The sequence below is a fragment of the Daphnia pulicaria genome, unplaced genomic scaffold (assembly GCF_021234035.1).
Source record: "Daphnia pulicaria isolate SC F1-1A unplaced genomic scaffold, SC_F0-13Bv2 h1tg000189l, whole genome shotgun sequence".
Taxonomy (NCBI): Eukaryota; Metazoa; Arthropoda; class Branchiopoda; order Diplostraca; family Daphniidae; genus Daphnia; species Daphnia pulicaria.
The window spans coordinates 18163-25000 of NW_025804873.1; the positions used below are offsets into that span (position 1 = coordinate 18163).

At 49.2% G+C, this 6838-nt stretch overlaps 3 non-coding genes across 3 annotated transcripts in view; all 3 read left to right on the forward strand.

Annotated features, from left to right (window-relative positions):
* Positions 1-1912: 1912 nt before the first annotated feature.
* Positions 1913-4207, forward strand: LOC124319665. The gene has a single exon (XR_006913364.1). It is a non-coding gene; the product is annotated as a small subunit ribosomal RNA (ribosomal RNA).
* A 936-nt stretch (positions 4208-5143) lies between these two features.
* Positions 5144-5296, forward strand: LOC124319663. The gene has a single exon (XR_006913362.1). It is a non-coding gene; the product is annotated as a 5.8S ribosomal RNA (ribosomal RNA).
* A 641-nt stretch (positions 5297-5937) lies between these two features.
* The window catches only part of LOC124319662, a 4575-nt gene continuing 3674 nt past the window's right edge, over positions 5938-6838 (forward strand). The window contains exon 1 of the ribosomal RNA XR_006913360.1: positions 5938-6838. This exon is cut by the window's right edge and continues 3674 nt beyond it. This is a non-coding gene — a ribosomal RNA (large subunit ribosomal RNA).

Consider the following 6838-nt stretch of genomic DNA (forward strand, 5'->3'; position numbering starts at 1 on the left):
TAAAACCGTTTTCGAAATTTCCGATGGTCGGTATATGTAAAAATATATCCGAACCGCGATGTGGACGGGAATTCAAACGCCCGCTTCACCGATTGGTGCGACAGCTGAGAAGCTCGTCACTCGATCCAACGACTCTTGGTCGAAAAGTTCAGAAGAGGTGCGCGCGTCAAACATTTTTTTGGTTTCGGACGTTTCGTTTCTTCGGCACGTGTGGTTTGTCTGTGGCCGTCTGTGAGAGAAATCGGACGCTTGTTCTTTGTTATTTTACCGTAACAAGACAAGACGGGAAAGATTCTTTCTTCCAAACTTACGGCATCATAACCATCAGCGTTTACCGTCAGCGACGATACGGAAGAGAAAAGAAAATGGTGCGCGTCTTTTCACTTTTTGACACCGTATCAAAAAAAATTACCGTTCAGGCGGAAATGTGTGTGTGTGTGTGTGAGCCGAGAGATAAAAAATAAAAAAGCCACCAAACAGAACGCTTTCAAATTATTTCGTGCGGCGTGCGCATATTTCACATTTTGCCGTTTGACGGAAGCTCGTTGTGTGGAACACAGAAGTGGAGATGGACGGAGTTGAAGGGGGGCGAAGACGGCCCGGTCGGACAAAGTCAAGAGATTGAAATATACGAGAGAATTGGGTGGAAGTGATGGCAAATCTATAAAATTCAAAAATCGGATGAGATGCGAGGACCGCAAAATGTGGCGTCGACTCTGACTCTCTTTTACTACGAACTTCCCTTCGACGGAAGATATCGAGAGCTGAGCTGAGCGCCCGCTGAGTATGGCCGGCGTAATTACAAACGAGTTACGGTTGGAGCTATATCGATTGTACGTATCCCGAACGTTCATCGAACAAGCCAGATCAACTCGGCGCCCGGTAAGATGTACGCTCAGTTATGGCCATGACACACGAAGGGAGAATTCAAACGGCTGTGAGTGTACGGCCCGCCCGGAGTTGTGTGTAGGCAGTGACCTCTCAAGAAAAAACGTAAAAAAATTTTTTTTGACAGTCACCGGTCTGCGACAAGTAATCAGTACGAAACTTGGGTGCAATGCAAAAAACATTTTGAGAATCCTTGCTTGACAACAACGAATCTAACACGATAAAAAAACGATCCCCATCGGTGTACCGCTTGCTTTTCTCGCGCTTCGGCGCAGAATCGCTTATTCAGCTGCCCTTGGAATATGTTCGTTTCGTGCATACTTGATCTCGGTCATTCTTCGGTGAACTCTTAAAGAATTGCGCACTTTTATAGGGGTAGTCTGGTTGCTTGTCTCGACTTGAAATGATTTGTTTTTTTCCGCCCATGACTTTCTATACGATGCCTCTATGCTGGCCTCTGACCGCGGTTGTTCCGAGTTTTCTCTTTCTCTTCGAAAGTCTTTGCGGAAAATTCTGCCTCGTGTGACCGTTGAGCGGTGAGGTGTGTGTGTGTGTGTGTCGTGCGGGGTGATGCGAGAGTGTGCCTCGGCGGTGGAAAAATAAAAATAAAACTCTGAGCCCACAAAAATTTAAAAGATGTATGCTTGTCAGCTTAGTAAAGCAGGCTTGACTTATGAGCATACAGCACGCCACATATGACCGTCGAAAACCGTAATACGGGAAAAAAAGTTGATGAATATATCAAGACCGGTCGAATGAATCCGATTCACTTTGGGCTCATAGACCGTTGAATGGTCTTTGACTTTGGAAATTGAAATGAAAAAAATCCAACAAACGGATCGGATCGGTGTTTCTCTTCACTGGGACTCGCTGTGACACGCCAGGCGTTGCGATCAAAAATTTTAGTTTCCGAAGAAAAAGAAAAAAAACGAAAAACGTGTTGATTTGGTGTGTGTTTGGTGATGCGTGGGCGAAATAAAAACCCGCAACTCGCCGGATGCATATCAAACAAACATACACGAAATACCTGGTTGATCCTGCCAGTAGCATATGCTTGTCTCAAAGATTAAGCCATGCATGTCTAAGTACAAGCCGCTAGACGGCGAAACCGCGAATGGCTCAATAAATCAGTTATGGTTCCTTAGATCCACTCCATCCTACTTGGATAACTGTGGTAATTCTAGAGCTAATACATGCACTCGAGCCTCGACTGCGGGCTTTCGGGCTCGCAGAAGAGGTGCTTTTATTAGATCAAAACCAGTCGGGGCCGGGCTTTCGGGCTCGCGCACCGTACCAATTTTGGTGACTCTGGATAACTTCACGCCGATCGCACGGCCTTCGCGCCGGCGACGTATCTTTCAAATGTCTGCCTTATCAACTGTCGATGGTAGGTTACGCGCCTACCATGGTTGCAACGGGTAACGGGGAATCGGGGTTCGATTCCGGAGAGGGAGCCTGAGAAACGGCTACCACATCCAAGGAAGGCAGCAGGCGCGCAAATTACCCACTCCCGGCACGGGGAGGTAGTGACGAAAAATAACGATACGGGACTCTTCCGAGGCCCCGTGATTGGAATGAGTACACTTTAAATCCTTTAACGAGGAACCATTGGAGGGCAAGTCTGGTGCCAGCAGCCGCGGTAACTCCAGCTCCAATAGCGTATATTAAAGTTGTTGCGGTTAAAAAGCTCGTAGTCGGATGTCTGTCTTCGGCCGGGCGGCGCCGCTCTGAATCAAGGGTGTTGCGTTTCACGCTCTGGGAGCCCGGGTGTCAAAGCCCGACTCTCTTCACGGTCGGACAACATCGCCGGAGTGGTGGTCGGTGCGTCGTTGTTGTATCTGCGGCCAGAGTTGGAAAGTTCTTTCGGGTTCTTTTTTAAATTTTGGTCGTAGTTGACTCGATTCGCTCCACCCAGTCAATCGTTCGGGGTGCCCTTCACCGGGTGTCTCGGGCGGCCGGCAACGTTTACTTTGAACAAATTAGAGTGCTCAAAGCAGGTGTATCCCAACGCCTGAATATCGCAGCATGGAATGATGGAATAGGACCTCGGTCCGATTTTGCTGGTCTTTTACTTTTGGACCCGAGGTAATGGTCAATAGAGACGGACGGGGGCATTCGTACTGCGGCGACAGAGGTGAAATTCTTGGACCGCCGCAAGACGAACAACAGCGAAGGCATTTGCCAAGAATGTTTTCCTTGATCAAGAACGAAAGTTAGAGGTTCGAAGGCGATCAGATACCGCCCTAGTTCTAACCATAAACGATGCCAACCAGCAATCCGTCGGAGTTACTCCAATGACTCGACGGGCAGCTTCCGGGAAACCAAAGTCTTTGGGTTCCGGGGGAAGTATGGTTGCAAAGCTGAAACTTAAAGGAATTGACGGAAGGGCACCACCAGGAGTGGAGCCTGCGGCTTAATTTGACTCAACACGGGAAACCTCACCAGGCCCGGACACTGGAAGGATTGACAGATTGAGAGCTCTTTCTTGATTCGGTGGGTGGTGGTGCATGGCCGTTCTTAGTTGGTGGAGCGATTTGTCTGGTTAATTCCGATAACGAACGAGACTCTAGCCTGCTAAATAGGTGACGGGTTTTATCAATTGAAACCGAAGGGAGTACGGAGGCGTCGGGATCAGGTGGCGGCGATTCGGGTCTCGGTGGGACTGGTTCCTTTAGTGAGGCAATCTCTCGGCTTGGTTTCGTTGTGCTTTGTTCGTCGGGTGTACGGCCTTCACGGGTTGGTTGCCTGGCGGATGAGGTATGGCGGGGCTTTGTCGGGAATGTCTCGCGGGGGCTGGCTCTATTGTTATTCGGTCGTCGTCATCCCCGGCGATACCTTCTGCTCTCGCGTCCGTCACGCAGTCTTCTTAGAGGGACAAGCGGCGTCCAGCCGCGTGACAGTGAGCAATAACAGGTCTGTGATGCCCTTAGATGTCCTGGGCCGCACGCGCGCTACACTGAAGGAATCAGCGTGTTTCACTCTCCCTGTCCGAAAGGACCGGGTAACCGCTGAACCTCCTTCGTGGTTGGGATTGGGGACTGCAATGATCCCCATGAACCAGGAATCCCTAGTAGGCGCGGGTCACTAGCCCGCGTCGATTACGTCCCTGCCCTTTGTACACACCGCCCGTCGCTACTACCGATTGAATGATTTAGTGAGGCCTTCGGACGGGCTTGTCGGGGTGCCGTCGAGTGGGGAGCAATCTCTGCCCGTGCGGTGCCTACCAACGGCGAGACTGAAAGATGGTCGAACTTGATCCTTTAGAGGAAGTAAAAGTCGTAACAAGGTTTCCGTAGGTGAACCTGCGGAAGGATCATAAACGAACAAGACAAATGTTTTGCGCATATGGCTTTGGTTGAGCACGAAACAACTAAAAGTTGCAAAACAAAAAAAACCCCATCAAAAGTCTTTCGGCGTAAGACATCGTATGAACTATGTGTGGGTTGACGGAAGAAAATCATTTATTTTGAACGGGTATCAGGCGCTCTGATGCGCGGTGGTTTAAAGCGGATTCGCCTTTTCAAATTGATTTTTCTTTCCTCTCGGCTCAAAAAAAAACACAAAGTCTTTCGATTTGGTCTATGGCCGTGAGCAAATTCTTCCTGCTTCGATGGTGAATGTCTCTATAGATTCATTCGACCTTTAGCGGCGCTCACAGTGTTGACGTTAGTAGAGTGAAGAATACGATAGCCCGCCTGGGCCGCGAGTACCGAAGGAACAATAAAGGAGATTTTATAAAGTCTTAGTCCCTAAATCAAACACTTTGAAAAATAAAAACTCGGTGGATGGAGAGTCGGAAAAAAAAAAAAAAAACATCAAGATTTTGAACGGGTATCAGGCGCTCTGATGCGCGGTGGTTTAAAGCGGATACGCCCAATCGAAATTGTTTTTTTTTTGTTTCTCTCTTCGTCTTCGGGATTTTTTGATTCTCGGTGGGGGACGAAAGTGTGAGACTTTACTCTGGACGTTCTTTTCGGGCGTAGATACTCGTGGTTGCGTGCGTGTGCGTCGTATAGACTAACACTCCAAAGCCCGACACTATGCCGTTGAAAACCGAATGTTTTTTAAGCTTGCCCTTCGCCCTCTCGATGAAGTAGGAAGAATTCAAAATCACAATAACACACTAAACCCAAATTCTAGTACGAGTGTTTATCGGAACATTTTCTTTCTGGCTTTCTTTCTCCGCCCTCGCATTCATTTGCTTGGGCGGGTTGGAGAAAAAGAGAGAAGAAAACGAATATGTCGTTTTATATACGACCCTGAACGGTGGATCACTAGGCTCGTGGATCGATGAAGAGCGCAGCAAAGTGCGCTAATCCATGCGAACTGCAGAACACATGGAGCATCGAAATCTTGAACGTAAATGGCGGCCCAGCTTCTCGCTCGGGCCACATCTGACTGAGGGTCGGTCGAATGATGAACGAACAGAGATTTTTTCAGTCTTGGTTTTGCATGTTGGGTCGCGGCGAGATTTATTTTTCACCCGGCCTGACCGCATAAAAGCTCCCGAATCTCTAACGTCTGGGTGCCGCGCGACTTAAGTGTCCGCGATGCCTCAAATACAAAAAAGGGGGAAAAATAAAAGAAGGTTCGCCCTGTTTTGTTTTTTTCCTCTCTATTCAAAAGAAACCTTTTTCGATGGCAAAACAGATGGGAAATTTTTGAGCCAACTCAAAAAAAAATTTTAGAAATAAACACATCTTCTCGAACAAGGTGTCGGCTGCGTGTGCGCGATATACCGCTTCAACGCGAGTTTAGTTGTGTGTGTGCGCCGGGCGTGTCGAAGTGTCGACCACCGCGAATTATCACTCACTCTAACCGCTCGTTATGCAAGCTTGGTTCGCGCACGACGCGTTGTTTCAATACAAAAAGCCGCAGGACGCCCTGTCACTTTTCGTAAATTAATTTTTGCGAATAACGAGAGACTCGCTTTATTTCGAAAAAAAAAAATTTGAACCGGCAATTATTCAATCTTTCCCGGCTTTAAAACGCCAAAGTCTGCCGAGCTAGATAAAGTGTTGTCTCCTTTTGAAAACAAACAATTCATTCTGACCTCAGTTTAGATGAGACTACCCGCTGAACTTAAGCATATCAGTAAGCGGAGGAAAAGAAACTAACAAGGATTCCCTTAGTAGCGGCGAGCGAACAGGGATGAGCCCAGCACCGAACCTCGCGCCCGGTTGAGCGGGTGCCGAGGAATGTGGTGTTCGGGAGGATCGTGCGCGTCTGTCCGGTATCTATCGTCCAAGTCTCCATGAACGGGGCGAGCAACCCACAGAGGGTGTCAGGCCCGTAGATAAGACGAGCCGAGACCGTGCATCGGATCCCTTCCCAAGAGTCGGGTTGCTTGAGCGTGCAGCCCTAAGCGGGAGGTAAACTCCTTCTAAGGCTAAATATCGCCACGAGACCGATAGCGAACAAGTACCGCGAGGGAAAGTTGAAAAGAACTTTGAAGAGAGAGTTCAAGAGTGCGTGAAACCGTTCAGGGGGTTAAACGGGTGGGCCCTCGAAGGTCGAACAAGTCCCCGCTCCCGGCACTTGGTTGTATGCCCTTAACGCTGCATGGAGACTGCCTGAATTGGCGGCTCTCTTGCATAAGTCGTTCTGCGATCGCAATAGCCACGCCAAGGTCCGCAAGTGGGGGGCCTAGTAGGACTCCGCGACCGACTGGGTGTCTGTTACACGGGGCGTCCGTTAGCGAGTTTCGTGGTTACCTTCGCGGGTGCCGCGATGACGAGCGCGGCGTTTCCCAACAGTACTGCCCGGTCGTGACCTGTCTCCTCCCGGGAGGTGTCGTAGCTTTTTTTTGTAAAAGAGAAAAAGTTGCGGTGCTCAACCTGTGGAGGCCCAGAGCGGAGAGTAGAAGTCGGGTCCCACCCGACCCGTCTTGAAACACGGACCAAGGAGTCTAACATGTGCGCAAGTCGTCGAGAAATTATCAAACTAAACT